The sequence below is a fragment of the Neovison vison genome, chromosome 2 (genome assembly GCF_020171115.1).
Source record: "Neovison vison isolate M4711 chromosome 2, ASM_NN_V1, whole genome shotgun sequence".
NCBI lineage: Eukaryota > Metazoa > Chordata > Mammalia > Carnivora > Mustelidae > Neogale > Neogale vison.
The window spans coordinates 93943457-93957666 of NC_058092.1; the positions used below are offsets into that span (position 1 = coordinate 93943457).

Below are 14210 nucleotides of genomic sequence, written 5' to 3' on the forward strand. Positions count from 1 at the left end.
TTTAGAGGAGGGTGGGGGATCCAAAAAGTCATTTTCAAATTTTATAGCATGAGACCTAGAGCAATAATTCTCTTTGATAAGATAGAAAATTTGAGGTAAAGGGGCTCCTGGGTAGGTTAGTTGGTTAAGCATCCAACTCTTGATTTTGGCTCATGTCATGGTCTCTGGTGAGAATGAACAAGCCCCTCATTGGGGTTTGCATGGAGTATGGAGGCTGCTTAAGATCCTCTCTCTTCCTCTCCTTCAGCCCCTTCCCCCACTCACACGCTCTCTCAAAAAAAAATCCCCCAAACAAACAAACAAACAAACAAAACCCAAAACTTCAAAAGTAAAAAAAAAAAAAAAAAGAAAGAAAGAAAGAAAAAGAAAAGTTGAGGTATGTACGTTAGTGTGCGTCCTATGTCCTCCAGCACCTCTGAATGTGACCATATTTGGAAATAGGGTCTTTGCAGATTGTGGTCAAGTTAAGATGAGGTCTTTAGGATGGGCCCTACCCCTATATGACTGATGTCCTTATCTAAAGAGGAAATTTGGACACAGACACAAACGCACACACCCAGGGAAAATGCCATGTGAAGACTGGGGTTATGCTGCCACAAACCAAGGAAATCCCAGGATTGTTGGCCATCACCAGAAGCTAGGAGAGAAGCACGGAACAGATTCTCCCCTTCTAGTCCCATAAAATGGAAACTGTACCGGTGCCTGTATATGCCAGAACAGCCTTGATCATATTTATATCTCCTTACCCTATCTGTAGTGAGTATTTTTAGCTGAGTTACTCTGAGGTAAAGCGGGAAAACATCTCAAAGTGTTATGGTGAGGGCATAGGGTCGGAGTAGGGAGAGAGAGAGGGTAGAAGTAAGTAGGGGCCAGGGAGCAGAGTGAACCTTGTGAGGTGTCTGGTGCTTGGTCTGAGGGCAACAGTGGGGCAGTGGTACATTCTGTTCTGTAGTTCGATGGGTCATGCTGGCTGTGGCCTGGAGAGTGGCTTGGAGGCAAGAAGGGAGCAAAGCTTGGGAGACAGGTGAGGAGGCTCCTCTAGGTGAGAAATGACTGTGTTTTTACTTCAGTGGTAGCAGTGTGGATGGAGAGAGGTGTACTGATTCGAGAGATATTGTGAAGGTAGAAAACACACTTCCTGGGGCGCCTGAGTGGCTTAGTGGGTTAAAGCTTCTGCTTTCAGCTCAGGTCATGATCCCAGGGTCCTGGGATCGAGCCCTGCATCAGCTCCCTTCCTCTCTCTCTGCCTCCCTCTGCCTACTTGTGATCTCTCTCTGTCAAATAAATAAAATCTTAAAAAAAAAAAAAAAGAAAGAAAGAAAAGAAAACATACTTCTTGACTTGAACAGGGGCTGAATGTAGCAGTTTAACCAATAACAGAGCAAAAAGGCAATGCCAAGACTGGTTATATTATTTTTTCAAGTGTTCGGAATTTTTCTTTGTTTGTTTGTTTGTTTCTTTCTTTTTAAAAAGATTTTATTTATTTATTTGTCAGAGAGAGAGCACAAGCAGGGGGAGCAGCAGACAGAGGCAGAGAGAGAAGCAGGCTCCTTGCTGGGCAAGGAGCCTCATACGGGACTTGATCCCAGGACCTTGGGATCATGACCTGAGCCAAAGGCAGCTGCTTAACCAACTGGGGCATCTAGACATCCCCAAGTGTTTGGAATTTAGTAAATATTTTAAAGAAATAAGTAAAGCTAAATATTTAAACATTTCAAATGCACATCAAGTAAAATGTACATTTATAAAAATATAAATATTATCATCATTCTAGTATAAATTGTTAGCAGTTAAAATTAAGGAAAAGAAACCCTATAAACCCTGAAGACCAGTATTGCCACCACAGTTGGGGACGGTGTGGAGCACCAATGGGTGAGAGGAGTTGAAAACTGTTTTTATTTTTTATTTTTTAATTTTTTATTTTTTAAGATTTTTTATTTATTTATTTGACAGAGAGAAATTACAAGTAGATGGAGAGGCAGGCAGAGAGAGAGAGAGGGAAGCAGGCTCCCCACTGAGCAGAGAGCCCGATGCGGGACTCAATCCCAGGACCCCGAGATCATGACCTGAGCCGAAGGCAGTGGCTTAACCCACTGAGCCACCCAGGCGCCCCGAAAACTGTTTTTAAATGTTGGAACTGACGTGCTTGAGGAACACCCTCAGAGGCAGTAAAAGATAAGGGTTAGGAACTCCAGGGTAAGGGCTGAGCTCAAGGTGTAAACTTGGAATCATCAGTCCATGAAGACAACTGAAACTTCAGAAATAGCTTTGTGTAAGAGATTTGAACTGAGCTTTAGGAAAGGCTAGGATTTTAGTTGAACTAGAAAATGCCAACACAGAGGAAATGATGTACAAGTGGAGGGAAAGAGCAAAGCCAAGAACGCTGTGGCATTAGGGATACACGGATACTGTTAGCGGTGTGCTGGTCAAGGTCTAACAACCTGCTCTTCAAAGGTGAGGAAGGGCACTTTGGTGGCTCAGTGGGTTAAGCCTCTGCCTTCGGCTCAGGTCATGATCTCGGTGTCCTAGGATTGAGTCCCGCATCAGGCTCTCTGCTCTGCAGGGAGCCTGCTTCCTCCTCTCTCTCTCTCTGCCTGCCTGTCTGCCTACTTGTGATCTCTGTCTGTCAAACAAATAAATAAAATCTTTAAAAAGAAAAAAAAAGGTGAAGGGAAACCCTGGTTTATCGTGCTTGCTGATTTCCAGGGTATAAATTCTCCCATCCAAGTCGGTGTCCAGCTATCAGTATCCCTGAACGTGGGGCCGGGGACAGATGAGTGAAATCAGCTGTGGGGAGCTCCTGCTAGGAGCAAGAGAACGTAGCACACATCTAGACACAGTCCTAATGGGGAGGGAGGGTTCTGCCAGGAGTAGTGCTGGGAGTAGTGCTGGCTACGTTTAAGAGGTATCATGGACGGCTAGGGTGGCTTCGAAGACAGAGAACAAGCAAGTGTTGACGAGGGTGCAGAGTCACTGAAACCTTCATACTTCTGGGAATAGAAAACGGTGCGGTCATTATGCGAGGTGGTTGGGCCGTTCTCAAGAAGTCAAACATAGAGTTACCGTAGGACCGAGCAATTCCGCTCCCAAGTATATTTCTAAGAGAGCTGAAAACAGACATTCACACCAGAACTTGGACATGGATGGTCATAGCAGCATTATTCACCATAGCCAAAAAGTGGAAACATCCCAAATGTCCCAGTGAGGAATGGGTAAATAAAATGTGGTATATCCATACAATGGAACATTATTGGGCCATAGAAAGGAATTACATACTGATACGTGCTACCACATGGAAGAACCTCGAAAACACTAGGCTGATTAAGAGAAGCCAGATGCAAAAACTGCCTATTAGGGTTGTCCGGCTGGCTCAGTTGGTAGAGTGGGAGACTCTTGATCTCGGGGTCATGACTTCAAACCCCACATTGCATGTAGAGATTGCTTAGATAAAATTAAAACAAAACAAAACAAAATCCAAGACCACAGAGGGCCACCAGGTGTATAATTATATTTATATGAAATGTCAGGAACAGGTAAAACAACACACACATACAAAGTAGGCTGGTGGGTCCCAGGAGCTCGTGGAGAGGAAGATGCAGAGTGACTGCTGCTGGGTAAGAGTTTGAGGACTCTTAAGCCCCAGATTAAGAAACAGTGTTCTAGAAGACTGCGGTGTCACAGCCGTTCAGATATGTTTGCTCCATTGGCGTTCCAGAAGCCCTGTCTGTTGACCTGGCTCTCCAGGCTGGAAGTCTGTCCTCTGGATTCAAATTCTCCGTCATCAATAGCTAACACATTTGAACACTACGGTGTCCTTGGAGAGATTTGCACAGGCCAGTACCTCGCTGCCCTGTTTCTTTCATGCGTGATTAAAAGCTCAGGTAAAAAAACTTAATAGAACATTTTGATCTCATTAGAAAAACCAAGAAAAGCGCATCTTTGAAACATAATCTCATCAAGCAGTGCCTTGTAGACAGATGTGTGTACGGAGCTCTCAGCTATCAGAGAGGGATTGGAATTTATAAAGGGACATTTTGTTTCCTGGCGACAAAGCCATTTCAATCCTAGGGATGTTTATAAGCAATACGGAAAAGCTCTCTGCACCTGACAGGCTGGCTTGAGGTACCAAGTGTCTAAATGTCAATGACCAGCCTTTCTCCTGGAGAGATTAGCTTTGGTGGGGGGGTCGTTGCTAGGGAAGAAAAAGAGGGAAAAGGACAGATGTTATTTCATATGTATGAGCAGACTGGGATCAGAGGGTGAATCGGGACAGGCGGTAAACAGCAAGGGGAACCAAGGAGGGGGGTCTACCTCCTGCTGTCATCATTGCTGTTAGGCCACAAATGTCTCCTCCTCACAGCCCTATTGCCAGGAAGAGGAGGGACGAGCTGGGGCACCCCCTCCATGAGCTCTTTCCAGGCAGGGTCATGGCAACTGCTGGCTTTGTTTTCTTTCTTCTGTTAGCCAGTTTACAAAGATCTTTCCTGAACATCATCTCCTAATTGTCCCGAGAATTTGCTGTTATTCAGTTTGGGTGGGTGGGTGAGATCTACTTAATCATCTTATAAACAAAAAAACAAATAAATAAAATAAAATGTGGGGCCACCCGGGGGCTCAGTCAGCTGAACGACTGATTGATCTCAGCTCAGGTCTTGATCTCAGGGTTGTGGGTTTGGGTCCAGCGTGGAGCCTACTTAAAAAATAGATAATAAGGGACACCTGGGGTGGCTCAGTGGGTTAAAGCCTCTGCCTTCAGCTCAGGTCGTGATCCGGGGTCCTGGGATCGAGCCCCGCATCAGGCTCTCTGCTCTGCAGGGAGCCTGCTTCCTCCCCTCTCTCTCTCTGCCTACTTGTGATTTCTCTCCCTCTGTCAAATAAATAAAATCTTTAAAAAAAAATCATCTTAGCAGGGCGCTGTCATCCCTGTTTTGTGGGCACAGGGAGATTTAATAACTGATCCCCGATTGTGCAGTTTGGGGTGGCGGGACAAGGTGAGAGTGTGGATCTTTGGGCTCTAATCAAGAGTGCCTTGCACAGCTCCAGAACCTCTCTAGAGTCTACCTTTTCCCCACCATGCCGTCATTCAACAAATCCTTACTGATAGCTACTGTGTGGCAGGCACTGTCCTGGGCACTTGGGCTACATTAGTGAACGAAAATAAAGATGCCTCATCTTACAGAGTTCGCACCTGATCTGGAGTGAGGATGGGGCAGAAATAGACAAGAAACATAATGAATAAGTTATAAAGTGTGTTTGAAGGCAGTAAGTGTATGGAAAAAAGTCACTCAGGATTTGAGGATCAGTGGGGTGGAGGGGATGGGATTACAGTTGTAAATAGGGAGGTCACAGTGGTAGGGATAATGTCACGGGCGTTGTTGGGGGCTAAAAGTGAATGTGAAGTGACCAGCCCAGAGCCCGGAGCAGAGCGTGCTCGTAGTGCTCACTAATGGTGGCTGTCATCACCACACCAAATCTGTCTCTCTATTGCCCTGTCAGTGTCTCCCAGGAGCCCTCAGGCCAAGGCTGTGCCCAAAATGGACAGGCAGCTCAGGTTCCAGGCAGGTTGGACAGCAGGGTCAGGGTCCTGCCTGGCCCAGGGCATGGTGGCACAAAGTGCCACAGCCGGGTGTAAAGACCCAGGATCCTGTAAAGATCCAGGATCCAATGTGTCCACGGCCAGACCAGCAGGGCAGGTCCTGCAAGGGTGAACGAGCACCATCTCTGTTGTTTTTGACCAACATGGAAGCTGAAAACCCAGAGTAGAATAGAAAATGCTGAAAGAAGGGGCAGCGTCAGTCCAGGGCTCCCCGATACTGGGAACCCCAGGGCTCCCGACACCATGTTGCTAGGCAACAGCACACAGATTGAGGACAGCCAAGGGGGGGCGGGCAGCTTGCCTGGGGTCTGTTTGCTTTGGCTGCTGCTGGGTCTGGTGCCTGTTCTGGGGAGAGGCTGTGTCACTTGCAAGGAGAGGAAACACCTGACTAAAAGCATGATTAGAGGAAGACCACAAAGACATCCTTGACTCTGAGTCTGCTTTGGTGCCTGCAATTCCACCTTGAGCCATTTGCTCCTTCAAGCCGAGTCTGAGGGGTGAAACTTTTGGTTAAAACAAAATCTTCACTGAGGAGAACAGATCTGTAAGATTTTAGGGAAAAAGCCAACAACACAGGGTTGCTTCATTCAAGCAGGGGAAATCCCCACTCCCCTCGAAAGGAGATTTCTAAACCCCTAGACTCTGTACCATAATTTGAAAATCCTTGACTTTAAAGTATTTCAGCCCCCTGTTGAAAAGTGAACAGCCTTGGGGCGCCTGGGTGGCTCAGTGGGTTAAGCCTCTGCCTTCGGCTCAGGTCATGATCTCGGGGTCCTGGGATCGAGCCCCGCATCTGGACTCTCTGCTCGGTGGGGAGCCTGCTTCCCCCACCCCCTCCACCTGCCTCTCTGCCTCCTTGTGATCTCTCTCTCTCTGTCAAGTAAATAAACAAAATCTTTAAAAAAAAAAAAAAAGATATCAGACTTTACTCCATGAAACAGTTATTTAAAAATTACTAATTTTATGACAGATTTCCATGGTTTTCTGCTGGGGGAGGGATGGTGGATCACAGACTCCTCTGAGGATCTGATGAAGTCTGTAGACCCTCTGCTCAGGAAAATGCACATACCTGCAATTCTGCATCTCGTTGTATTGGGGAAGTGTTCCATGAGCTGTAGGTTAAGGATCTCTGTCCTGTGGGACATTTGTTTACCTAATTTGCTTCCAAGTGAGACAAATACTTCAGTCTCGAGGTATAGAAGAGTGAGTTTTGAAGGAGGGAGAGAGCAAGGGGGAAAAAGATCTAGACAAAAATCAGAATCTTAGGGATGAAACCCAGGAATCTGTATTTTTAACACTATCTCCTGGCAGTTGTGAAGATCAGACAGATGTGAGCACCAGAGGCCTGGAGGTGGTCAGTCTAGGGTCCTGGGGCGCAGGAGACACTGCTACTGAGTTAGTAGTCCTCCTGAGAGTGAGGAGGAGAGGGAGAGAGAGAGAGAGGGAGAAGTCCTGCTGCCCTCCCCAGTCTGACAGGCTGGAGAACAATAAGAAAGAGCCTGTGTTCACAATGGGAAACTGAGGTCACTGTGCCCCTGAGCCTCAGCCAGACCAGTCACCCAAAGCAAAAAGAACAAAGAGCAGGAGTTCATCCTACTAAGGCTGGACCCAAGAGAAAGTCTCATTTGGGACACTGACGTTCAAATTCTGATATTTCTTTCTTTCTTTTTTTTTTTTTTTTTAAGATTTTGTTTATTTATTTGACAGACAGAGATCACAAGTTGGCAGAGAGGCAGGCAGAGAGAGAGAGTGGGAAGCAGGCTCCCCACAGAGCAGAGAGCCCAATGTAGGGCTCCATCCCAAGATCCTGAGGTCATGACCTGAGCCGAAGGCAGAGACTTTAACCCACTGAGCCACCCAGGCACCCCAAATTCTGATATTTCTCTGTGGTTTCCCATGTTCTGTATGCTGTCCCTACCAGAAAATGTTAGTATCCCCTTGATAGTCAGGATTGTTTAATGGGATCTGTTCCCATCGGATTCAGGTGCTTTCCAAGCAAAGGAGCATTTGCTACTGAGTCAACAAATAACTATCGATCCCACTGTACCAAGCTTAGGGTGTTTGCCTGGCCTAGTCTGCCTCCATCCTGAGATTCTCTCCAGAGGATCTGCTTTTTCAAGGGTGGTGAGAGAAGGGGATGAGCCTGCAGGGAAGGGAAGAGCAGGAGGCGACCTCCTCCGGAACCCAGGGCCTATAGTCAAAATCCGGGTTTACTTAAGAACCTGTTTCTTGACGCAGGTCCTATCCCAGCCAAGACAAACGCGAGTCGTGTTTATCTCCTGCTTCCTTGGGTGGTTGTGGCTTTATGCAACAATGATTTGGTGATACTCAGATTTAGGGGTGAGACCCCCTGCAGGGCTCTGTCTTATCCTGCCTATGGAGGGGAGGTATCCACCCACCCACCATCGTTGCTGTGGTTCTTCACCCTGACAGTGTTTTGCTCGGGTGTAGCCCTTTATCCAAATCAAACAGTGAAGATTTGTGCAGTCCAGTGTGTATAAATTTTACCTAAAAGTAAAAAAATAGCAACAATTTTCAGAAGGGTGGAGTAGGTGGAAATAAATGTGGAGTGGGTCCAGGTAGATGAACAAGAATGGCAGAAATCAAGTATTGAATTACTTAAGAAATTAAGTATTGAACTGGGCGATGGGATCATTATAATCCGTTTTAAAAAAGTAAATAGTTGACATTTTTGACAATAAAAAGAAAAAAATAAATAAATAAGACTTAGAGATGTCTGTTTTTGCTTAGAAATCTCCTTCCCTGATCAAGAACCTTAAAGAGGGGCACCTGGATGGCTCAGTGGGTTAAGCCGCTGCCTTCGGCTCAGGTCATGATCTCAGGGTCCTGGGATCGAGTCCCGCATCGGGCTCTCTGCTCAGCAGGGAGCCTGCTTCCTCCTCTCTCTCTCTGCCTGCCTCTCTGCCTACTTGTGATCTCTCTGTCAAATAAATAAATAAAATCTTTAAAAAAAAAAAAAAAAGAAGAAGCTTAAAGAAACTCATACTCTTTACCCTAGTAAATTCCACTTCTGGGAATGTATCCAAATCAAATAATGAGAGATACACAGAAGGCTTCATAGTAGTGTTATTTAAAATAAGGAAAAAGCTGGATAAAACTCAATGTTAAAGGAACTGTGGTATAGCCGTTAAAGACATGGGAAAGGGCTTGTGACCAAAATTATAAAAAACAACAACAACAAAAAACAAAAACCAAAACAAAATAGCCACAGCACAAAACTCCAGACTGTACTATCTTCATTTTGTTTTTAGAAATGCATGTGCACATATAGAAAAAGGTTCTGGAAAGAAATGTAATCGTAGGTTTAAAGTAGTGATCTTTACTTGCTTGGGCTTGTGGTTGACTTTTACTATCATTTTATTTTATTATTTAAAATAAAAATTTTTTTACTATCATTTTAATTGTAGCCTGTATTTTCATCTTTTCGGCAATGAACATAGATTACTTTGTTAATTATTTTAAAAACTGAGCAGAGCCATTTTGAAGGAAGTAGGGGGCAACAGTGGAAGGGAGAACTGATTACCATGCGGGCTCCAGCCATAGAAGAATAGGGTACTGGAAGCAGAAGGAATCTAGAAAAGGCCTAAACTCAACTTTTTCAGTTTACAAATGCAAAGAGCAAGGCCCAGAGTCCCTCGGACCTCTTGCTGAGCACCGCCCTGAGCCCTCACTTCCCTCCAGGGACCTTCTGCAACTCCAGATCCTGGGGACTCTGGACACATGGTGTCAATCCTAGCAGGTCCCGCTCGGGAACCAGCTATTTGACTTTCTAGCCAGTCTGGGTCGCCTGCTGCCAGCGTCTGTGGCAAGCTAGCCTGGGGAAATGCCCTGGCAGGAAGAAGGTTGGAGGAGCAATGGGCCTCACAGCCACCCGATCACCAAGTGCCTGCCCCTCTGACAGTCCTGCCCGAACCTCTCTGTCTCAGCTTTGCTGTCACAGAGGTTCCTTACTTCTAAGTAAGGAGTGAGGTTCACGTTTTGTGGTGTCTGGCCTTGTCATGGTGTCTGGTTCTGGCTTGCAAACCACTGTGAGTTGAAAAAGAAACAGTGTGGTTGCATGGTTAGTGTCACGTTGGAGTCAGAGACGTGTTGTGGCCTTTGCCAGAGTCCTTAGACATGGTCTTAGTCCATTTGGGGGGCTCTAACAGAATACGGTAGACTGGGCAGCTTCAAAGGCAAACGTTTCTTACTCATGGTTCTGGAGGCTAGGAGGTCCAAGATCAAAGTGTAGGGAGATCCACTGTCAGGGGAGAGCACTCTGCCTGGGAAGGTAACCTTCTTTTCACTGTATCCTCTCTTATACGAGACTCTGTTCCTCTTCATATAAGGACACTGATCCCTTCGTGGGGGCTCCAGGCTCATGTCCTAATTACCTCCCAAAGGCCTCACCTCCAAATACTATCATACCAGGGCTTCACCAGGGGACACAAATAAGCAGTCCATAACAGATATCAAAACCTTCTCTGGAGAAAGTGGGGGCAAGCAAGAACGTGCAAGGATAATTAATTGTAGAGAGCGGTGGAAGAGCAGAAATTAGCCTACATATGTACGTGTTTATGACCTGTCTCCTCCCTGCCCCATCCCTGCCAGCACACTCCCCACCACGGACGCATCTACACTCCTTGAGAGCCGAGACGGTCTCGGACATCACTGCTTCCTCAGAACTTAGCACAGAAGAGGCCCTCAGGAAGTACCTGTTGAATGAGCAATGAGTGAACACCACATTCCTAGAATGTGGAAGACCTGACGTGTTCCAAGTGAACAGTATTTCCAGAGTTTAAACATTTTAATTCCAAAAGAGCAGAATGTTTGAAAAACAATATTTTTTGGCACTTACTCTTTATTTGCAGAATTGAAGCACGCTGCTTTCAAACAGATGTCGGTAGAAAGCACATAAGCACCAGGGGACCGCCATGGCGGGGGGCGTATCCAGTGAGACGGTCATCATGGCCGCTCTGTCTGTTGTCTTCCACCCCTTCCTCCCCTCCTCCTCCTTGGTGTCTTTTTAACTCGGCCAATATATATGCTTCTCTTTTAGGGATGTTTCTTAAACACAGACCACCAGATCATAGGCTTCTATTCTGTGGTGTACTTAAGTCAAGAGATTGGGCAGGTTCTTGTAGCATAAATTTTTTTTTTAAACTAGAAAAATTTTCTTGAAATACACAAGATCTCTGCTGAGCAGAGAGCCTGATGCGACACTCGATCCCAGAACCCTGAGATCATGACCTGAGCTGAAGGCAAAGGCTTAACCCACTAGGCCACCCAGGCGCCCCAACATAAAATCATCTTGACCACTCTGGGGGCACCTGGGTGGCTCAGTCGGTTAAGCCTCTGACTCTTGGTTTCAGCTCAGGTCATGATCTCAGGGTTGTAGGATTGAACCCCATGTGAGGCTCTGTGCTCAGTACGGAGTCTGCCTCAGATTCTTTCTCCCTCTGCCTCCCACTCTCTCTCTCAAATAAATACATAAAAATCTTTGAAATAAAATTATCTTGACCAGTTTTAGTGGACAGGTCAGGCATTAAGCCCATTCCCACGGGCAGCCATCGCCACCATCCACTGACAGAACTCTTTTCATCATCAAAACCAGAATTCTACTCAGGGGCCCAACCCCCAGCAACCACTATTCTACTTTTTCTCTCTATGAATCTGACCAGTGTGGGTACCTCATCCAAGTGGAATCACGTAGTGTTTGGCTTTTGTGACTAGCCTAATTCACTTGGCATCATTTTCATTTGCCAACAGATAGCTCAGTATTTGAGCAAAGAAATTCCAGCTTTGGCATTCTTTTCTTCTTCTTTCTCATGTTCCCCAGAAGTACGCCATGTGGCCGGATGACTTAGGAGAGGGCAGATAAACTAAGGTGCCCACCCCTTATTTCCAAACCCTACCCTTCTCCTGAAGCCACGGCCTACTGTGGCCCATTTAAAATTATAACTTGGCCCGGGGGCGGAGGGGTTGGCCCCTTGCTGGCTCAGTTGGTTAAACATCCAGCTCTTGGTTTGGCTCAAGTCATGATCTCAGGGCTGTGGGATCAAGCCCTGTGTCTGGCTCCATGCTCTGCGAGGAATGTGCTGGAGATTCTCTCTCTCCTTCTGCCTCTCTACCCTCAAATAAATACACATAAATCTTAAAAAAAAAAAACAAAAAAACCTGTGATTTGGATATGTGTCATATCACTGTGCATGGAGAGCAAGGAATTGTGAGCTGGACACACATACCAAATATATTTGTATGTCTCCTTTGCCCATGTGTTACGCAGACTGTACACTTCCAAGGACAGATCACTGGGTAAACTTGATTTGTTCATGGAACGCTGACTGCAGTCAAGGAGTGCTGTCAGTTAATGCCTCTGATTCAGCTGCCTGTCTAAGCTTATGTCCTGAATGGTGAAGTCTCCTAGTTCAGATTTGAAACAGCTGCAGCAGACCCACCACCTTGGATGGTGGAAATATCCCCAAGTGACACAAAGTAAATTAGCACATCTTGAAAGGGGAGTTTTCTAAGGCTTGGAATCAACCATTTTCCCAGCAAACCTCCCACCCAAGTGAGACCCAGGGGACACCAAATGAAAGGCAGCGAAGAGAAACAGACTTGGCCCATGTGTCTCCGAAAGCCAAATGCAGTCCAAGTGAACTGAAATGATTTGCCCGAACAGATTAGGTATTTTGACACCAATTCTCAGGCCTCAGAAGCGAGTCTGGCTGCTGGCAGACAGCCAACACTGCCTTATTTAATTTTTAGATTTGACTGTTAAATTTGGCCCAGTGGGAAATTGTGTTTGATTGGACGTATGAAGGTGGTGGATTTTGGGTGGGAAGGCCTGGCTCTAGCTCGGTGACTTACCTGCTGTGTGAGCTGGAACTGGCCCTTTCACCTCGTTGAGAGTTTTTTCTCATCTTTACAATGAGGGAAACATTCCTGCTCTGTTTGCCTTACGGGGAATTTGAAGATCAAATGAGACCATGTTTGAGAACTCTAAAATTACAATGCAGAGGACCAGCGTAATTATGCTTACAGGCAGAACATCGAATCCTTTCTGCCCAGTTCATTCAATTCTGCATTTGATTTACACGCTGTGGATTTTAACTCTCATTCTTGCAGGAAAACCCTTTGGGGAGTATCGTTTTTAGACCTGGAATTGCTAATCTCAGCATCCTCTGAGATAAGGAAAAGACTGGAATTATGGGGAAAAATAGACCCAGAGAGACAATAGCCCAAGGGCACAAAGGATTGCCACCCTGCTGTTCTTTCTTTCCTAGATGACACTGACAGCCCAAAGCCAAAGATTCTCATCAAAAGTTACGCTCACAATTCCCCCTTCTCCCCCAGTTCCCTCCTTCTCTACATCTTCTCCCTGTGGATGAAAATGTTGAGTTTGTGTTGCTATCTTGAGCCCTACTGGACACAACACTCAGTAACTCTAATGGCTGGACATAAAATATGTATGTGGTAAATATGTATAATAGAGAGAAATAAAGTTGTTCTCTTACAATCTTAAGTTTCTGAAATGACAGCTCGAGAAAACACATTCACCGTGTTTCCACAAATCTGAGATGCCATTGCTTCTAAAACCCACTATTTTTATGTATCGCTAAGAGAGGAGAGTTTTATCAGTTAAAATATGTGGGGTTGCCTGGGTGGCTCCGTGGGTTAAGCCTCTGCCTTTGGCTCAGGTCATGATCTCAGGGGATCGAGCCCCATGTCGGGCTTTCTGCTTGGCAGGGAGCCTGCTTCCCCCTCTCTCTGCCTGCCTCTCTGCCTATTTGTGATCTCTCTCTGTGTCAAATAAATAAATAAAATCTTAAAAAAATATATGACACAGTGCTTTCTCATTATGTCAGCTGTGATTTCACAGATGTTAAAATGTGAAATATGCATCTTAGAACAGATGAAATGCAGTGTGTTTACCTCTTCCAAAAGGTTAAGTTTTCTCCTTTTGGTTCTGATGCATTCTTAGATTAGCAAACTTAAAAACCATCTCATTTTTAGTCTCTGCTCCTTGCATTTACATGTGGTATGCAGTCATTCTTTCAGGTGGGTTGAAGGGGAACAGTAAACCTATTTTTCTTATGGATACTATAGTACCAAGTACTCTGGCACTTGAATATAGAGTTAGGTAAAGGCGGCTTATAAAATACTTGTCAGAGCCAAAAATTACATTAATCCTGTGGTCTGCCACTCATAAGATTTAAAAGAGGAAGAAATGTTTAAGGGCGTGGGATGCATCTATGGTGGTCTTTTTTCCTCCCACATGGTGCTTTTTATTATTTTTGTTGTTACTGTTATTCTGTGAAATGCCTGATTAGGCTGTAGTGGCTGTTACTTAGGTTAGACTTAGTTCAGGAAAGCAACTGAACTGTGAGTTTCCCAGTTCACAGAGAAATTAGGTATGAACAGGTTCTGGTGATGAGAGCTGCGTAGGTGAAAATAATGACGTTTTCATAAAATGCAAGGAGGGATTTAGAGTCTTTCTGGGCAGAAGAGAGTATTAAGAATAAGTAAATACAGCTTCTGTGACAATCCTTTGCACACGTTCCAGGGACCAGAACTTGCTCATAATTCTATCGTTGGGGACAAGAAAAACTGC

General features: G+C 45.5%; 1 protein-coding gene across 4 annotated transcripts in view; it reads left to right on the forward strand.

Moving 5' to 3' along the window:
• Window positions 1-14210, forward strand: part of ELAPOR1 (endosome-lysosome associated apoptosis and autophagy regulator 1) — a 69739-nt gene that overhangs the window by 20525 nt on the left and 35004 nt on the right. The window lies entirely within an intron of this gene.